Source organism: Egretta garzetta, unplaced genomic scaffold (assembly GCF_000687185.1).
Source record: "Egretta garzetta isolate BGI_Z169 unplaced genomic scaffold, ASM68718v1 scaffold148, whole genome shotgun sequence".
Lineage (NCBI taxonomy): Eukaryota > Metazoa > Chordata > Aves > Pelecaniformes > Ardeidae > Egretta > Egretta garzetta.
In genome coordinates this window covers 3441251-3463038 of record NW_009260669.1, presented here as the reverse complement: position 1 = coordinate 3463038, position 21788 = coordinate 3441251, and positions in this window count along the sequence as shown.

The following is a 21788-nucleotide window of genomic DNA, read 5'->3' as shown; positions in this document are numbered from 1 at the left end:
TTTGCAAAGATGACTACTGGTAAATTGGCTGCCCTACAATAGAGACTGACATCTCCTTTGGGATGTGAGAAACTTTAGAAATACAAGAGTCTGAAAACATGAACAAGCAAGTTGTACTTGATGTACTTCTGAAAAAAACACGCATGGAAGGAATAAAACCAGCAAAAAAGTGTACAAAATAGTAGGTCAAACATATCACTTGAATTTAGATCAGTGGTCTCTGTAGAGTAATAACTTGAATGACAAAGGCATTAAAGAGAAGGGTCAGACCCCTGCAGTGTGAAAATGAAAAAACCTCTACCTCCAGCAAAGTAATTTTTCTTCTGATATTAGTATTGCAACGTTCTTCTGCAAAGAGATAAAAACTGTCCCACTGTAAATATTCTACAGGGAAAACAAATTAGGGACTTGTCACCCAAAAACTATAGGTGAATTCATAAGGTTTTTTCCTGGTTTTTGCTTGTTTGTTTGTTTTTTTAACATGGACCTGGAGTAAGTTTCCTTTCCTTTCTTTTCTCCTGCCGCTCCAAACTGGCCAACTTGGGTAAGATCACAAAAAAAGAGCATAGTCACAGTAGGCCTCAAACATCCTGAACTTCCACTCATTAAAGCTGGGTCTTAAGACAATACAATATGTTCTCCCCTAGAGATCTTTATTTTCTAAGAAAAAAGAATAATACACTGAAAATTTAATTTTTTGTTTTACTCTGTCGCGAGACTTTTGTGATGAAGCAGAGTAAGTGCAGCATGATTTCGTTATGTCTTGGATATATACAGTGTGAATATTGACTTTTTAGCCATTAAAAATGTAAACATAACTTGCAAATTCCACAAAGCTTCAATACATGACCAGCATAGTTACTCAGATTGTGGGTATTTTAAGAACATGCCAAGATTGCAGCTATCAGGAGCAGATTTTACCAAAAATATTTATTGCAGCTTTCTTAAATGACTTAAAACTTGCAAAGCTGAAGTCCTCTTTTTCCCAAAGTCAGTTGCCACAAAGCTATGGGAGAAACCCATTTTTTTCCACATGAAACCCAAGTTCTTAAGCTCTGTTCACACAGTTGTGCATGCAGAATCAGCAAAGCTCTTAAAAATTCCCCAGGGTTGCCTTAGACCTCTGTGACTTAATGACAGTGTAACAATGGGATAGGGCTTGTCACAGTCTTCCCAGTAACTTCCAAATAAAATAAAATAATAAAATAAATAAAATGAAATGAAATAGACATTCAATCTTCTCTGACAGAGATAGTAGTTCCAATGGTATTAACTGGCAAATTTGTTCAGACTGAGACTGTAACCCTCTCTGTGTTTACTGCAACAGGACCACTTCCACAGTCATTGGAAGTGCAGTATGTGAAAATTCTTCATTGTTCTGCACTACTTTGTTCTACTACAGTAGCTGATGCAATTTAAAGGACAACTCGTGGGAATAACTGCAGCACAAAAATGTAATGTGAACATTATGTTAATATCACAAGCCAGCCTAATTTAGCACTTCTGCATTTGAAGCACTTTGAAGACATAGTACTAGATGACACCTTTTCTTCTTTGAACTGAAGATATGCTTTTTCTTAATGAGGGGACAATTTTATACTGATCACTGAGAGACACTTTGGCTGAATATTTTAAAAAAAATTATGGTTCTTACAATCCTGAATCTTTTTTAATGAAGAAAAATTGGCTGGCTTTCTCATATGAATCGTTCTGGTGTTGGGAAAGGGAAAACAGCCAGTAAATGTTACATAAAAACAGGAAGGGAATTGAGTTACAGAAGTACCCCAAAGCATCCAAACCAATGAAACATATCACATAATATTCTTGAACAGTGCAGCTTCTTCAGAAGTCCTAGACTGCTTCTCTGAAGTCCTGTTTTATATGTGATTGACAGGAAAACTACAACCCCTTATCCTGAAGCTGACTTGACTGCTGAGAGTCAGGTCTTAGGCATCCATGGAGGAGGCTCCTTTCGTCCTACCAAGACTGAGCACAGACAGGTCATCCTGTGTCAGATTTCTCTTTCCTGCTGGGAAAGCTCATCAGGTTTATTGCTATTCAGTTTGGGTTTCTGTTGCCTATCACTCCAGTCCCAAGTGACATAGCCTGGGGTAGTGCTCTGTGCCACCCTTGTGTATTGATGGACACAGTTAGCCTTTACCTTCTCCTTTCTCCAGTCTTTCCTGAAGTCGTCTCAGCTGTGAGGCCCACAAAAGACTTGATAACAATTGGAGAGCTGGCATAGATTGTGAGAGGGCTGTAAAAATAATAGAGCTGTAATTTATTTTTTTTTTCCAAAACTGAATCAAAAGGAGAGAGAGACAGAAAAAGAAGATGGTATATGTCTACGTACAGGACAAAAATCAATTCAGAATTGAAAAGGTGAAAAACCAAAAACCTGTTCCTTTGTCCAACAACCCAGCCTAAAACAAAAGAGACAGACTTGGAGTTCTGAAAACAGCTACTACTGGAAAACAGCTTGACCCTCCTTCTGATTCAATACCCTGTCAGTATAGGCTATCAAATCCTTCAGTAGGATTCAAGGGTTTTTTAGTGTCAGGGCCAGGTTCAGGTTCAATGCATCACTCTGCCTGAGGACATTTGAACCTACTTCCTCCCCTCGTAAAAGAATGCAGTAAGTTCAGCTTCATGGCAGCATCATGGTTGAGCTCTTCCACTTTCGATAAATAAACACTCACAAGAGTGAGCATAGTTATCACTTCCTAGGTGAGTGTCTCAAAAAAGTGGGTAGAATAACTAGTGCTGATATTTTTATATGGGAAAATGTATATTTAACTCAAAGTTCTGAAAGGAGAAACTGGGACACCTTCAAAATTTGTGACATTATAATATTACCATATTCTCTTGAAATCATACCCTGTATTACTGAATGGTGAGAGGATTGCTGTAGGAGGTGAAAGATTTTAATTACTTTTTGTTGTTAGAAATAAAATTTGATCCTGTGTTTTCCAAATTCTGGATGAATTCTGTGATTACTGAGTAAAAAAGAAGACATTGTTTCAGTTTTTCTTTAAGGCAGATTTAAGAAACTAGCTCTTTTCCTTCCAACCTCATAAAATTTTCTGGACACAGAACTCAAGGCAGATACCATTTGTCAAAAAAGAAGAACAAGAGAAAAAGAAATTTAAAATTGCTCAGCTTTCACTGTAAACCTTGTTCCTAGATTTAATCTAACCTAACCTCATTCAAGCTTCTCAATGCTCTCAGATGCACTACACAGTTCAGGGCCTTATTACTGTGTCCACACTTCAATATTTGCCATTTACTTATTCTGAAAATTCTCTGCATCTTCTGATTCGTATTGTACCCACAGATTTGATACATGGGTTTCCTGATGCAGTGAGGTAATAATTCCTGATGAGACACACGTTAGGATTTTCTGGGAATGCAAGAAGGGAGAAATCTGAAGATGACCAAAGAGTGACAAAGTATATATTGGGTAGAGGCTCTTATTTTTACTGCCTGGTGATATCACAGTAACAATGTGTTCTGCATTGCATCTTCTGTGATATACTTTATATGGGGAAATACAACTCCCATGGTACAATGTTTCCTAAAGCCAAAATTGAATAGACACATAGAATTCTCTTAGAGAGAAGCAATAACCTACAATAACTAGATGTTCCTAGATTAAATACTTGAACTGTTTATTTTGGAGATAACATTACAAATTAACATAGCTGCATATCGTCATAGCTGTGGAGCACGTTCTTTAGGCGAGTGTGTTCCAGGTTAGATCACTGGACTCTGCTTTGGCAGCTGGCAAAGGGTTGTGTTCTTCAGAAAGACGCAAGTCCAAAAAAAGCCTGAGGAAACGCATTGGCCATGGTTTAAGAATCTCTTTTCCAATCCCTTTTTTTATAAGGGGTGGAAGGGAAGGCTGGAGGCACTACAGAGATAGAAAGAAGCCTGCTTGGGAGGAAGGAAGGCAGAGGACCTAAATTATGACTTATGAATAATCATTTCTTTTGTTGTCATGAGATTTATTGCATTTGGCACTGAACGGCTGTGTCGTTATAGGAATTTATGTTCATGTCCCATTCAAATGAAAAAAAAAAGACTAATTTGTTTCTAAAATAAAAAGAACATGCAGGAGCATCAAGAAGAAAAATTACCTCTTTTATTTGATCTATCTTTAAAAGTGTGTAAAAGCAGGACTTCACTGATCAACTAGTTTGGTCAAATTCTGCTCAGTTGCCCTTGGGCTTTACAGTTAGTAGAGCAGAGGAAGAAACCTGTTACCCATGTTCAAAACTGAACCACCATGGCTATATAAGATTTTAAAAACTCAGAGTACCTCCAAAGACTTTTTCGTACAAGTTTTTGGTGCTGCTACTAGATTTAAGTAAAAGAATTATCCATCCCTATCACGATTTATCTAAAGACTCCCTGAGAAATGAACACTGGACAGCCTGTGTTTTTAGAAGGGTTAGGTACACAGACTTGAAGATCTAGTCAAGTGGAACCAGTGTCTGTGGGGCCTGGTGTGAGAAAACAAGATACCCCACCTCTATCTAAGCTGGTTGTTATATTTCCTTCTTTCCTGTCTCATCTCAGAGGTGGACCTATCCAGTGGCTCCACATTTCCTCTGTAGCTCCTACATTGCTTTTAAAGCTGAGTGACAGCAACACTTGCACTAAAAAGAACTAGAGTTAGGATTTGCTGAACCAAAGTTCAGTGTATGTGGGTGTTCTCCCAGTTAGACATTTGTGTGCCCATGGCAACTGACTTCTCATGATCTCCACTTTGTTGTGTTGTTCTTGGATGGCTGAAATAGAGAAGGCTTTTACAGCTATTTGCTTCACTTCACTGAGGGTGGAATGGTTCCAGTTGTGTAAATAGCTCCTGGTGCTCTTCCAGTTTTCCTCCTCACTACCCCATGGAGATGCATTTGCTTAAGCAGGGCATAGTATGTGAAGAAGCTCTGCTGGATTCCTCCTTCCAAACCTTCCAGCACATCTCAGGCTCGGACTACAGTATCTCTGTCATTACAGCTTTTGAGCTCTCCTTAAACAAAAAGAACAATTTTTAACACATTAAGCCATGTTTTTTTCTAATGGACAATCAAGAGGGATAACTAAATGCATGTGACTCTTGGTAGGACTTTAACTTAGGCCTCCAGAGACGATCGGTTAATATCCCAATCAACTACACATTTGCCTATTCTTATACAAGTCCCTTGAGATAACGATGGTACAAAAAGCAACATTATCTAATTAACACATGCAGTTGGAGTCTAATCTTTCATTTTCCCTTGGAATGTTTCAGCTGAAACAGCACTCACATCACTAAAGGATTTATGAGGATTACATAAAGTGCTTTTTCCCATATACATAGTGAGTATGAGTTTCATCCATCAATGCAAGCTTGCATAAGCCCTGTGAATAAAGGGTTATGCATGACTTTGAAACCCTATCTCCAGTGGAGGACAAAATAGAAAGTGTATAGAGTACAATATACAATGTGCGGATACGCATTTTTTCTCACGTATAGTTGTAATCTGTAGTTCATGAATATTACATTGAGGCTGGAAGGTATAACATTTTGTATGACATAGTTTTTCTTTGTTTGCTCGATAAGCTAAAAAGCATGGTAATTACAAACCATGTTTTGATATTTTCTGTCTGAGTAATAACATCTGAAACTTACTGCTGATTTTAGAGGCTTACTTCCCTCAAAATATCCAAAGGTACAGAGGAAAAGAGTGAAAATTAGTTCTTCTAAGACTCCTAGTTTTAGGGCCACATTACTAGATGCTTCCTGGAAAAATGATGGAGAAATAAAGATACTTGAGTCCTGGGCTGATAAAAATTCCTTTACATTTGTTATATTCCTGTTACATTTGTTTCTGGAGCTATGTTGTTGATGTCTCCTGAACATATGACACACTGTTAAAAAAGTATTTAACAACAAAAAAAAAAGCATTCACTGCTGACTGACAAAATTGAGCATGCTCCACAATATCAAACACCACAGTGGGTTCAATCTGAGAAATCAGGATGTGAAGGTTGTCTTTACAGATCAGACAAAAGGCCCATCTAACCTTTCCTCATCCAGTGACTATTGCATGGTGCAGATGAAGAAAAAAACAGTACAAATATAAAGTGGTCTTTGCCCTTTTATAGCCTTTTAGCTTTGCCAAAGTAAGGTCTCATCTGGACCTTTGAAAGAAGTGGGAGTTACTCAAAACTTCAGAGCGGAGATCATCTTTCCTTGTTCTTTCTTTCTCAGAATTAGCTTTCTTCTTGAGCCCTTCAGTACACTTAAATCTTACTCCCCAAGGAAGTAGCTGTAGCAACAGAAAAAGGCCAGACAGAAAAAAACGTACTCTAGAGGTCAGAGAGACAGGGTAGGCAGTAGTCTCTATTCATGAACTGCTCAATTTTGGCATCCTTTGGCATTTTTTAGTTGCTTTTTCTGTAGAGGTGGAAATCATACAAGTTCTTTGCAAAACAATGATCTACAATAGCTACCCCTTGTTCTTGTGGGGGCCTTCAACTTATCAGATGTCTGCTGCAAGTACAATACAGCAGAAAGCAAACAGTCTAGGGGGTTCCTGGAGCATGTGGAAGACAAGTCCCTGACACAACTGGTGAGTGAACCAACTAGGGAAGGTGTCTTGCTGGACCTGTTGTTTGTGAACAGAGAAGGCCTTGTGGGTGATGTGATGGTTGGAGGACACCTGGGGTACAACCATCATGAAATGACAGAATTCTCGATGCTTGGAGAAGTAAGGAGGGGGGTCAGCAGAACCTCCATCTTGGATTTGCGGAGGGCAGACTTTGGACTGTTTCGAAAGCTGATTTACAAAGTCCCTTGGAAGGCAGTCCTGAAAGTTAAAAGGGTCCAAGAAGGCAGGACGCTTTTCAGGAAGGAAATCCTGGAGGTGCAAGAGCAGGCCATCCCCATGAGATGAAAGATAAGCCAGTGGAGAAGAAAACCAGCCTGGCTGAACAGAGAACTTTGGCTGGATCTGAGAAAAAAAGAGGAAAGTCTATGAGCTTTGGAAGAAGGGACAGGCTTCTCAGGAGGACTACAAGGATGTTGCGAAGTCATGCAGAAAGAAAATGAGAAGGGCTAAAGCCCAACTAGAACTTAAACTGGCCAATTCTGTGAAAGGTAATAAAAAATGTTTCTATAAATATATTAACATCAAAAGGAGAGCCAAGGAGAATCTCCATCCTCTACTGGACGAGGATAAGGCTGAGGTACTTAATGCCTTCTTTGCATCAGTCTTTAATAGTAAGGTCAGCTGTTCTCCAGGTACCCAGCCCCCTGAGCCAGAAGACAGGGATGGGGAGCAGAACAAAGCTCCCATGATCCAAAAGGAAATGGTTAGTGACCTGCTCAGCCAATTAGACATACACAAGTCTATTGGGCTGGACGGGGTCCAGACAAAGGTACTGAGGGAGCTGGCAGAGGTGCTCACCAAGCCCATTTCCAACATCTGTCAGCAGTCCTGGATGACTGGGGAAGTTCCACTTGACTGGAGGTTGACAAATATGATGCCCATTTACAAGAAGGGCCAGAGAGAGGATTCAGGGAACTATAGGCCTGTCAGCCTGCCCTTGGTGCCAGAGAAGGTCATGGAGCAGATCATCTTGAATGTCATCACACAGCACATCCAGGACAACCGGAAGATCAGGCCCAGTCGACATTGGTTTACGAAAGTCAGATCCTGCTTGACTAACCCGATCTCTTATGACCAGGTGACATGCCTAGTGGATGAGGGAAAGGATGTGGATGTAGTGTATCTGGACTTTAGTAAAGCCTCTGACACCATTTCCCACAGCATTCTGCTTGAGAAACTGGCTGCCAATGGCCTGAACAGGCACACTCTCTGCTGGGTAAAAAACTGTCTGGGTGGTTGGGCCCAAAGGGTAGTGCTGAATGGAGTTAAATACAGTTGGTGGCCAGTCACAAGTGGTGTTCCCCAGGGCTCAGTTCTGGGGCCAGTTCTGTTTAACATCTTTATCAACAACCTGGACAAGGGGATAGAGTGCACCCTCCGCAAGCTTGCAGATGACACCAAACTGGGTGGGAGTGTTGATCTGCTTGAGGAGGGCTCTACAGCAGGATCTGGACAGGCTGGATTATATGAGGTTCAACAAGGCCAAGTGCTGGCTCCTGCACTTGGCTCACAACAACCCCATGCAACACTACAGGCTTGGGGATAAGTGGCTGGAAAGCTGTCTGGCTGAGAGGGATCTGGGGGTGTTGGTCGACAGCCGACTGAATACGGGCCAGCAGTGTGCCCAGGGAGCCAAGAGGGCCAATGGCATCCTGGCTTGTATCAGGAATTGTGTGGCCAGCAGAACCAGGGAAGTGATTGTGCCCCTGTACTCCGCACTAGTGAGGCTGCACCTTGAATACTGTGTTCAGTTTTGAGCCCCTCACTACAGGAAAGAAGTTGTGTTGCTGGAACACGTTCAGAAGAGAGCCACAAAGCCGGTGAGGGGTCTGGAGCCCAAGGCTGATGGGGAGCAGCTGAGGGAACTGGGATTGTTTAGCCTGGAGAAGATGAGGCTGAGGGGAGACCTTATTGCCCTCTACAACTGCCTGACAGGAGGGAGTAGAGAGGTGGAGGTCGGCCTCTTCTCCCTGGTAACAGGTGATAGTGCAAGAGGAAATGACGTCAAGTTGTGCTAGGGAAGGTTTGGATTAGATATAAGGAAAAACTTTTCCTCTGAAATGGTTATCAGGCATTGGAAAAGGGAGTGGTCAAGTCCCCATCCCTAGAGGTATTTAAAAGATGGGTGGACAAGGTGCTTAGGGACATGGTTTAGTAGTGACCAGGTACAGTTGGACTTGATGATCTTAAAGGTCTTTTCCAACCCAAATGATTCTGTGATTCTATGGTTGTATGAATGTAAAAGAAAGGCCAGCAGCATCCTTGCTATCTTTAGAGGAGCCGTCTTAGTGCAGAGAGAGCTGCTAATCATAAAATCAAGATCCCAAAAGAAGTAGGTTTTGAGTATAGCTTATGTAACTTTAACGGAGTCCTAGTTTGAAGGAGTGCTGAGCACTGACCTGGAAAATCAATTGCCAACATGGATATCTAAGAGGTAGCACCAAAAGTCTCCAGTTAGTTTTAACAGCTGAGCCTACAAAGTATAAATTGGATTGCCCTGAGAATTCCTAACTGTTAAAAAAATCCTGTCTCCTAGACTAGACACTGTTCAGGATTCTTTATTCGAATAATTTCTGAACAATAAGACCCTATAAAACATATTTCCTGGTAAAAAGATATTAATTGTATTTGCACTTCGTTCAGTCCAGCTGGATTACATTCTTGCTGAGCACTTCAGGCAGCTTTTATTTGCTTCTTCTCAGACTAAATAAGACATTTAATGTTAGAAAATAGCTTTAAATATATATATAAATACTTGCAGCTGAAAAAGGATCCACCCAGACTGAAAATCCTTGCTCTTTAAAAGAAACTCACTTTCTTAAAAGTGTTTTCAATCCAAATATCAAAACTAATGTTTAACCTTTGCTGTCTTTTCTCCCCTCTTCACACATATCCTTGTTCAATTGTTGCAGTATACTTGATTTAAAATCCAGCTTTTCACTTGTTGCTAAGTACACTGAGTTTAAAGCATGCTAAAGTCCCAATAAAGAAAATAGATATTTAAACTCCAGAGCACACTCCAGCTTTGGGGCTTTGTATGGCAAGAGAACTGATGCATTTCTTTCACTATGGAGAGCTGTATAACAATAAAATTGTCTGGAAAGTTAAATGGACAAGGCTGGATCATATATCCGCTCCAAAATACCATCATTCTGCAAACCTGTGAAGCTCAATAGGACACTTTATTTGTCAAAAATTAATCATTTAAATGCAGTGGGAGCAGAGGCTAGATTTGGACAAGTCCAGGCTTTAGAATTTAACAATATACTACATTGTTTCTAACAATGTATCTGACAGATATAAATTTACATCTGCCTATATTTGTCATATACAGATGTAGACTTCATATTTTATTTTCATCTTTCAGTTTTCATAATGAAAATGCTTCTGGATTGTATGATCCTATAGTTCAAAGATTATACCTCCATTAAAGAAATGTGACTCCTCATTTTAGAAAATGTGGAATTTTTGTGTGTCTACAAAGTCCATTAGTCTTAGAAATTTTTTGGACTGTCCACAAATTGAATTACAGACTATATTTTGAAGAAAAAACATTATGAATCATGAGGAAGAAAGATTGATTTAGCAAACAGTTAAGAGCACTAGAGGAAGATAGAGGAGATAGTGTTGCATCTGGAAACAATGTGCATTAGAAGAGGATGCTCATTCCAAGACTAGCCTTTGGCTTAGGTTTCTCTCTTTAGTTCTATGCACCCTTGAGGTGTAACAGGCATAAGCTGCATTGTTAACTCTAAATGCAGATATCAGGATTTATATAATCTGTGTGCAAACTGAACTACCAGAAGAGCTGGTTAATCCATTCCTAGAAAAGGTTTGATTACCTAAGTACTTGCCCACAATGATTTCTCATTCTCTATGTTAATGAAGACCCATGCTGGTTTTACTCTAGGACATACCTTTCAAGTAGGAGCCAAGATTAAACAGCTAATCCAGTTTCTGAATGTGAATTGAAGGAACCATTTGAAAGACCCCATTAGACTAAATAAAGAGAAAATGCCAGGGGCACCTGTATGCAGAGTGAAAATGAACTACCCTGCCATTTTCTTGCTTAATTTGTCTAAATATTCCTATACTCTGTGATACTCCAATTGTTTTTAATTTGAAGATTTGAATTTCATTTGACAGGTGTTGCAATGTCATCTGTGTAAAGCTTTATTCATACAGTCATCTTTTCCTGTCTGCTTTGCTCAGTCAAGGCTTAGAAACAAAGAAGAAATTTTTAAAATGGAACAGGAACAAATTCCAAGGATGAGAAGATATCCCTTAGGAGTGTCAAAGGAACATGCAATGAGTAATATTAACAGGAATTCTATAGGCAAAATTAATCATTACCATTCCCAAACACTTGAAAAATCAATCATTGGCTTGCATGAAAGACTCAAAATACACAATGTTTTCCAAGCATTGTCTGCAGATATCCTTTATTTGCTTTCTATTTTTTAAGTTGCTATGGTTTGAATTTCCAAGCTTTTCTCTACCATAGGCTGGAAGCTGATGTTTTATCTACTTTTAATGGAAACGGGTTTCATATGAACACAAAGCTTGGAGCTGAATTTTCAGAAATCCTTCAACTACTGTAAGACTTGAGATAATATGATGAGACGTGGCATCACAGAGACAGGTAAGAAGCCACCCACTTAACATTGAATATCTACTGTATACAGCACACCATGTCATAAGATCAGTAAGACTGCATGAAAAAACCTTTTACAAAATGCAAGGCTTTTCTGTGCAGTGTTTTAATGGGTTTCCCAGGCTGGTAAAATGCTAAGAATATCCTAAGCTTTTGGTAGCTGCATTCAACTTTCTTAAAAATGCCCCCAGGTTCTCTTTCATTGATCAAGTGAATAACTGATCCACCAGGTTGGCATTTGGTAGTGGGAAGCAGCATGGCTTTTGGCTTCTCTGATTCAGAGATGGCTTGAGGGGTTCCCTTCCCAAAAGACCCCAGTGTATCACTAGAAAATTCCTAAGAGTTGTTCCACAGAAGGCTTGCTCAGTTTGGCAAAGAAGGGTCCAAGAAATCTCCTCTTGGGATCTCTTCATCAGACTTGGGTGCTTCTACATTGTGCAGACCTTCTTACTTCAGTCTCACACATGGTTATTTAGGGGGCTCTGACTGAGGTAGACAGCAGAAACCATGTTGTTATATAGTGCCGTGTTGTGGTAAGCTAATAGCATCACTTGCTCTCTCTCTATAAGAGAAGAAATGAAGACCAGAATGTCTGACGTACTACAGCAGAGTACTGCAAGACTGATGCTTGAAAAGCTCATTATCTTTGAAATGCATTGCACATCCTTCATTAGATTCCAAGAATTGGGAATCTACAGTAATTATATGATGTTTTCCTTATCACACAGTCTTCTGTGCACTTCTAATTCCTCTCAAAGAAGACACTATGGTCGTAGGAGGAGTTTAATCTGCCTTTTACTTCTATCAGGAAAGTAGCCTGACTTTTTAAACTGACCCACTGTGATTTCTAAGTTGAAGACAAACATGAATAAAGCAAACTATTTAGTTTTTTTGAAACACCCCTGCTTGGTATTTTCTTTCTACACATAAAACCTGTTTTTCTTTTATCCCTCCAAAATAGTTTGATGAAAAAGACCCTCCAGCCTTACTATGCAGCAATTGGGCCTTTAAAAACAAATTTTGGGTAATATGAGTTTTTACAATACATTTATATATTCATTTCTTGGATTACTGAATTTAAGGGCTGTGAGGAGTTGAAGGGACTGACTGCTTTTTCTAAACCACATGGGCTCTTTTGGCATTAGCGATGAAGCTGTTCTATGCCAGATAACTAAGCCTTATGAACAAAGCTACTTAATTTAAGAGTTCACGCGCAGGTTACAGAAACACCGGTGGCGTGAGCAGGTTTTCTTCTCCTTGCCTCTTCTAAACCCTTAAACACCCACTTTCACAACCACAGCTAACTCCAGCTAAGGGGTATATATATACATATATGCCTGAAGAAAGCAAAATGCCTGTGCTCTTGCTTCTCCAGGCATGCTCAATAAACCTGGAAACAGGTCCTGTGGCAAGCCCTCATCTACTGCTTAATTCTTTTTACAGGCAGCAGGTATTAAGCAAGCTTCTTGCAGCAGCTGTTCTGGGAAGCACTGGCACGACTGTAATCCTCCCGGCTGAAATACTCCTAGGTATTTACTGATTCTCACTGCTCACAGCTGAAGAGGCTCCAAGTCACTGGAGCCAAACTAACCCTGGGGTCTTGGTGTTAGTAGCCAAATGTAAAAATGAAGAAAAATGTATGTTCAGAATATGAATTTAGGTTAAATAGGAAAAATAGCCAGATCAAAAACCTCTACTGTGGGGCATCCAGGAAGGTTTGGTTTAGCTCTTGAACCCCTTTCAAAACCTGTTTTTTTTTCTTTAAATTTAATTCAGCTTTTGAAATGTAGAATATAATTTCAAGCTAGAATTAGAAACATATTTGCTTATGGCTCAAAAAGATAAATTGATGCGTTTGGGGTTTTTTTCCCCTGGTTCTTTGTTTTAGTTGAAACTACTTTTCAGATTCTGTTTCATACTTTGTTAACCCTGAATTTTGGAGGTTTTTTAATTTATTTTTGAGCATCTATAGTAATCAAGTATTTACAGAAAAACATTGCCCAGCGCTGGAAGTTCATATTAGAAGCAAATATAGTGAAGAATGTTCTCAAAGAAAACACTGAAAAGGAACTAGCAAAGATCCTACTCCAAGATGAACATAAATATGAAGAGTATAGACTTCAGTGGACAGATCATAATATCCTAATCTAATAATCAGGCTCACTAAGGGCTTTGTATCCTTTGGGGAAAAGAAGGATATAAGAAATAGCTGCATGCTGAAGTCCTGCTTCACTGGCTTCTCTCAGACACTTAAGTTTTACATTACAGCCTCAGCTGATTTTTATTTTTATTATTATTATTATTTTTAATACTAGGCTTCTTTAGCTTCCTTATCCAGGGACTAGAGTTTTATGGATTGAGCAGGTAGTGTACTAGCTGGTGAAGTTAAAATTCTTCACTTTTTATTTTATGGAAAACTTATATAATCTTTATAACTAAGATAGGCAAGGTAGACCCCAACATCTTCTGAACACGGGACAAGTAAGATGCTTGCATTTCTTTGTCTAACTTGGAAATGAACTAGAAGCAATTCTAATAGGTGCATAGAGATGGTTGAGCTTTCAAAGACTGGATGGGATTTCAGGCAAGACTGGAGTGAACTGTTGCTACATTAATTCGTTTATTTTTATAAGGTCAGATCATACCAGTTCATACTGCTGGATATGGAAAACACATAGACACAATAAAGTTGTGAAGAAGCTTGCACAGAAAATCTCCCAGTGAAACCTACTCAGAGATTAATATTCTTTTTCAGCCTTCCCTGCTTATTCTTCAGCACAATGTAGTATCTTTGAAGCAACATTAATGATCAGTGCTTCCTTAGGCTCGCTGTGCTATTGGATGTGCTCTTACCTGGCCATGGTTCTGCAGAAGAAGAAAAGCTAAAACACAAAAGTTATCACTGTCACAGGCAGCCTATGAATAGTGTGCCTTTCCTGATAAGAAATAAACCATAACCAATACTTGGAAATTTTCAAATTACTTCCATATGATGGTGCTGCCTGACATTTTGTTCCCATTTTAATCCACCTTTCTACTGCTGGAGTATCGGACTGTGTGCACTGCACCAGATGAGCTCTCACCATTACCTTGCATACAGGCATTTATTCCTTCATTGCCTTTGGATCACATACGCCTTTACACAGCTCTACAACACTAGCAGCTCATAGTCACGCTGTGAGCCTTTAGTATGCAGTCTTCTTTTCTCCTTTGGTACTTTCAAGCCCTCAGCAACCAACCCCTCCAGCAGAAAGTTTTAGTACTGCCTAAATGAATGTTCTCACTTTTCATTGTTCTGAATTTTCTCCCATTTCTGTCTCTCTAACAAAAGGCCATCCAGTTCTTTTTCTGTGGCACCCTCATCTTTCACTACAGTGACAATGACTTCCAACTCTGTGTTGTCATGTTTTATTAGATCACTTCTGGGTTTCTGTGCCAAAGCCAGAATGAACACACTACATGAAGTTAGTCCAAGTTTGAGCCTCAAGAAATTCCACTGCAATGTCCATGTGATCCAAGGTTTCCCATTTAGATACAGCTTGTCATCTCCTGTTTAAGCAATCCTTTAGCCAAGTTCTAGTTCTTGTATTAATTGTCTCCAGCCCAAGAAATCTCCCCTGTGACCCAGTCTCAAATACTTTACTGAAGTCCAGATATGTGACTATATTTACTGCATGTTCCTCATGAAAAAATGAAGTGTTTTATCAAAAGAAAAGTGAGGATCTTTAATGCAAAATATTTTGGACAATCTGTATTCTTGTCATATTTTCATTTGACTTTTTTTGGTTTTAATTTTCATTTGATTTTATTTTGTCTTTTTTTTCCAAAACTTTCTTTAAGCCTTGAGTAATATTATTAAGAACATATTCACCTTACCTCTTTTTTCTTTTTTTTTTTTTTTTTTACCTTCTAATACACAACTACTAGGTTTTCTAGTTTCCCATCATATGATAACACTCCAAGTTGGCAAATGGATTAGAAGTCTTTCATATCAGAGCTGTAATTTGATCAACATTTTGTTTGGTTGATTTTCAGAAATCTTGAATACATATTATTCTTTCTCTGTTCGTTGTTCCTTCAGGTCAAAACATCTAATGCTGAGTTTTCCTTCCACTTCAGATGCGATGTCCCATTTCAACGCGTGGACTCAATGACCTTACAGATCTTTTCCAACCTAAATGATTCTATGATTCTATGATTCCACTCTTACTTCCGTTAGTCACTCCACTTTTATGAGCACTGTCGTAACTGAAACACAAAGATTCAAAGGGGTTTGAGTGCTGTTCCTTTAATGTCAATTTAGTCTGCCCTGCACAGCTACCTTTCCCTGTTCCTCTGCATGGCTGCCTTTTGAGATCAATGCTTTTGCTTATCTTTGTTTCTTTTTTTTCTTTTAAAGTTGGTCTTACCCCATCCTTGCATATTCTGACCTCCATGATGCAGCTTCTTCATTGGTTGATCCTTTTTACCACTCTTTATAGACTCAGCATAACAGAATCACACAGAATCACAGAATCGTAAGGGTTGGAAGGGACCTCAGGAGATCATCTAGTCCAACCCCCCTGCTAAAGCTTACCCCATCCTTGCATATTCTGACCTCCATGATGCAGCTTCTTCATTGGTTGATCCTTTTTACCACTCTTTATAGACTCAGCATAACATTTACTTCTATAATGTCTCTAACATCTGCAATGACCCTGCCACTTTTAAAATTGAAGTTATTTCTTTCTTGCTCAGTTTCTATTCTTAAAAACACCTGTTTGCTGGAATAACTGGAACATACCAATAACACCAATAGCTGTTTTCTAATCTCATACATGTGCAGTATTGGAAATTATGGAATTATTTAGAATAGAACAGAACAGAACAGAACAGAATATACTATTTTCAGTTGGAAAGGACCTACAATGATCATCTAGTCCAACTGCTTGACCACTTCAGGGCATGTATTTAATTATATTTCATATGACTTCTGATCTGGACTGCTGCTTTAAACAACTACAACATGAATACAACCAGGCTTGTGTCACCAGTTCTCTGAGGGAGGACATTCAACTGGAAGCCTTGAGCTCTGATTCTGGTTGACAGCAGAGAATGAGAGAAGTCCCGGATAATTCATTTGTTTTAAGAAGGAATCAATACAACAAAATTTTATGCCAAAACTTGATGCCATACAAACTCTTTTTGTGACTCAAATCATAGCCACCTCCATAAGCCTCATGTGTATATTTTTATTGTTGTCATAGGGCATGCCTGAATTTCCCATCTTCATCTGGCATCAGTAAGACTAAAATGATATTATAACTTGGCAAAAGCAAAACACTACAGTTAATGAGTTTGAAGATGAAGGATTTCCAGTCATGGGAAACTGGAAATTGTGTACTCAGCTGCAACACAAAAAAGGTTATTAGGTCACTGTCAGCAGCGATGCAAAAGATAGCATGAATTAGATCTGGGCTTTGGTGAAAATGTAAAATGAGCATAATATTACATTCAGAAGATGACAGTAGATATTATTCTTTTTACAGTACACAGTATAAAGCCCACTTGTGATCGTTTTACTTTGGTTTACACCAATGGAGCTCTGCTGATTTAACTATGGGATTACTTTTGACCATCCCCTCTCATGAATGCCCTAACCATGATAAGCTGCATACTTCTGATTGGATCCTTCACCTTCCTTACAAATACATTATTGAAAATGCTACAGGTTTACAGAAATTCAGTATCAGTGAATAGGCATTTTTTCATTGAAGTATCCTAATCTGGTTTCTTAGAAAATTTCTACTTCATTTCTTCCGGCCCACTCGAAACCATGAGGCACTTTCCAAGCCATAACTTTGATGTATTAAGTTTGTTTTTAACCCGATGATGATTCATCTCTTGATCTGCTGTAGAGAGCAGAGAGCTTGTCTTCTTGTATTGGAGAATGAAGAGCTGCAACAAACTCTTGGCCATTTTAACTCCTGTTAAATTGTTTGGAAGCCAGACCTATGTGAGTTGAATCCCATCCTTAATTTCTGATTCTAAACATTACTCTTCATATGGAATAAGATTTGTTGTAAAATCCCATTTTAGTGAACAACAGAAAGGATTTGAGAACATCACCCATCTTTGTTGCCCTAGCAATATGTGTGTGATGCCAGGTATGAGGTTATCTAGGTAGAATACATAGTGATATGTAATATCATAGGAGGCAAAGAGAAGAATGAATAATTTAGCAAAATCAGTGCTGCAGTGAAAATAAAAGGAAAGAATGATATGAATCTATTTTAGGGCAATTGATGTTAGATTAGAGCTAATCAATTACCCATGCAGAATACATGATAACCACTGTACTAAGACATCATACAAAGGCAGCAGATGGATTTTTGAAGAGTACCAAAGATACTTAGACACCCAAATAGGTTGACTTCCATTATCTCTTCACTAAATCTTTTTATAACCACAGAGTAATTTCCTTGGCTGGCATACACTGACATGGTTCAGTTAAGCTAAGTGGAACTAAACAGATTTACGAGGTCTGACAGTTAATTCCTTACACCTCTTTTTTCACCTGTTCTGCTTACACAACTTAGCTTTCCTTGCAACTGCAATTTCTTTTGGGTGGCCTCTATATCTTATAAAGGGAAACTCCATGCAAAAGTTTTCAAATAAGTCTTTCTACTATAAAAGCTTCCTTGGTTGAGCATTTCCTTCCTTCCTTCCACCTACACTTGTTGATCTTTTTTTTTCATATCTGACTATAAGGTGGGGAGGGGTCTTTATTAATTTTTTTTTTCTCTTCAGAATATGTCATTTTTTTAACATTTGCTCTGAACACTTGCACATGTGAGTGGTTCTGCTGACTTCGTTATTATGTGGGAGCAAAACAGCTTGCAGAGAACCAGTCCTCTGTGAATAGTAAAAAATGCTTAAAAGTACATTATAACTCCTAGTTATTAGACTCAAATTTCCAAATGAGCCAGCCTGAACTCTAATGTGAGCTCCCAGATTTCTGCATCTAACTTTGATAATTTTAACTGACGTTCCTGCAATGATGTCTTGCACATTCAAATACTTTATATATCCCACTGTTGTAAAATTGTTTTTTCACACATTTTCTCAATTCAAGCAGAGGAAAGAAAAACAGATTTAAAATTATTTATTTATTTAATGTTTTCCAGCACTCCTTGGCTATTTCATTATATATCAAACCCTCAATAAAAATAGTGGGAAAAGGTTAAAACAACCAAAGGTGGTGAAAGTCCTCACGGTAATGTAGCCATTGCTTCTTATAAAGTTGTCAGAAAAGTACTGACAAGTGTAAAATGTCAGTTTTAACATCATAGATTAAATAATTTTGTACTTTTTATTATAACTCAAATACCTTTTGTATTTACCTATCTACCAAAAAAGGGAAATCTCTAACATGTATTATGAGTGAGAATGTATAGTTCTGTACTTTCACATAACATATATATTTTGAAAAAAGGAATGCATCTCATTCTCCAGTGTTTGAGGTTAGTAAGAAAATTGTCAAACAGTGAACTACTAAGTCTGATGAGTACTGCATTCTTTGAACATTAAAACTGCCACTGAGTTTTTACATAGTGGTTTGCTTTAATCATTCTTAACAACTATGTTTTGGATTGCTTAACATGATTTTAATTTACAATGGTATTAAGACAGCAGTTTGTTGCATTGTCACTTTTGGGAACCATGAAATGAAACATGTGAGTTACTGGATTTGTTTGTAGGCACATGGGAAAATTTCATCATCACAAAAATCATTCCCTTGGGATTGAACAGTTCAGGCTTGGATTCTTTAACTAAAACAGGATAGACACTAAATAGTTGAGGGAACGCCTGTTTTGTATTGGAGCTTCTGTTGGAAGAAGAGCCTTGAGAGTGTGAATTTGAATTGAAGTTTTACATTTGTGGTTTGCATTGATATAGAAAAATCCCAAGTGATCACTGGGATCCCGTTGACAAACCTATATCCACATAGCAATCATTCTATCAGCAAAATATTTTTTCTTATTTCTCAGCCTGTGGAAACAGACTGCAGAATACATTAGGAAAGTGCCTTAACTACAATTGTGTGCAACTACAAATCTGTCTACAGCATTTCCTGCAACAGAGGGACTCTCTGAAGTAAAGGTGATTTTTATGAATTTTTTTTTCCATTTGTCTAATCCCTATTTTAATTCCTGTAGGCTTTTGACAACCACTACAGCCTGCTACAGTATACACCACAGTTTAACTCTGCACTGTGTAAGCAGGTGCTTCCCTGACAGTTGGGACCTGACATAGGGTAATTTTTTTGACACTTACTGTTTCTCGCTTCACAGGAAAGAATGAATAGTCATTTCCACCATGCTGTGACCAAGAGTAGCTCAGCTAAACTGTATAATGTGCAGATGCAAAAAAGAACCTCAAGGACAACTGCTAGCTTCAAAAGTAACTAGCAAAGAACATCATTGGCAACCTCACAGCTTACCCTTATGTCAGCAACCTCACCCAGAAAAATATTGTGCGTTCAATCTATTTGAGATCTTGCAGCACTGTTCATGACCTCCGCTTCCATATTCCTTTACTCTGTCAGTACATTTACTTGTCAGAAAAATTCTGTTCTTCTCCAGCCAATTTGATTTCTAATCTATTATCTAGGCTTTTTGTTTCCCATTGCAAGTTCTTGTTAAATGCTGAGAACCTTCCAGTACAAATTAAACTCTCTCCTTCTGTAGCAAAAGATTCAGTGTCAATCCTTCACAATAAATAAAGAATGTGACTGTTTATTGATGCCTACTTGCTACCTAAAGTGTTAGGAGGCTTATTCAGTATCCTTACTTAGTGTCCTATACTTAAGGAGTTAGGATAATTAGTATCTAAAATATAGGTATTTATGTTTCCAAATTGGAAAACTTTGGTTAAGGCAAAGCTAATTATTTTGTCTCTCAGAATAAGAATTATCTCATGGTCTAAACCTGGATTTAGACATCTTCATCCAGATGCCTACTTGTGAAACTATGTGCTGAGGTTGCCACTGTAGCTGCATGTGCAGGTGTATGCTAGGGCACCTCAAATAGCACTAAATTCCTACAGTTAAGCAATAGTATTGAGTCCAGAGTACAAAAAAACATTTCAGATTATCCTAGAATAGAGATCTATATTTCATTTTACAACACTAATAATGGTGAAACTTGTCAGTTCAAATGAGAAAGTTTAAGAAGCTTAGAAGGAAGAATGAAAAAAAAAAATTAGAGGTTTTTTACAGAATGATAATAGTTTAAAAGAACATGTTAAGAAATGAGCACTGTGTCCTATTATTTTGATACTTGTTTTAGCATCTGAAAATGCAAGTGTGACAACACGATGGTGCACTGAGACATAGCAACTCTTAGAGCATTTTAAGAACATTGAATAAAAGCACTGGGCTGAGTAAGTGCGAACATGCTCTCTAATTTCTGCTTTGATAGGTTTTTTTATAGTACTGCCAGACAACATGTTATTTATAGACTTCAAACATTTTGAGTGAAAAAAGGTAACTAAGTTATGTTCCTTTCATAGAAAGGTCCAGCTACCTTTGCACAGCAGAGTGTATTGTTTTTAGATGTGTGATATTGGGAAGGCAGTGGGCTCTGGATGCATATAATCCTCCCCATGAAGGCTTTCAAGCTGTAGAGTAACCATCCTCACTAACTTAGACAAGACATTTCTTATTTAAGAAATAAGAAATTTCTTATTTAAGAAATGTCTAAAATGATTCTGGCATTATATGGGGTCAGAATTTGGAAAAGAAACTGCATGTTCAGTATTTCTTCACCTACGTGGTTTACATGCAGGCTGAAGAAGGGGTCCTAGACCGAAGCAGATGAGCATAAAAGGCATTTCAGGCTAGCAGGTAATGGCCCGTAAGCTAACTTTTTCTGGGTTAGCACACCCTGGGTCCTTGGACTGAAGATGTTGCTTTTGGAAATCCTGCAGCAGAAATGGGTGGTTGCCTGGTGTTACAGTCTGCTTTGCATGCTTTTGGAAATCCTGCAGCAGAAATGGGTGGTGTTTGCCTGGTGTTACAGTCTGCTTTGCGCATGGTGCCACTCGCAGCAGCTCCCGTGCTGCAGCAAGATTGCTGCATTTAACAGCTTTATCGGCACTCTCCCTTTATCTGATGGAAGGAGACATTTTTTACATAACAAAGCTGTTAATTAGTTCTTGACAAGATTAATAGGGCCTTGTTTTGACATAATTAGAGCCAATTCCATTACTCCTGAGGCTAAGGCTGTGCTAGAACAGAGGCTGACAAGCTTTATAGGTAAACATAAATTCAAAAGTACTTCATAAGCAAACCTGTTTTACAAAGGTTTAATAGACACATGCCTGCAAAAGCTGTGTGTACAAAATGTGTTTTACAAGATCACACTGTGTGAAGGAAAAACAATTTTTCATAGGGTGTAATGGAGTATACTATAGTTAGTAGTTGTTATTTCTTACAGACT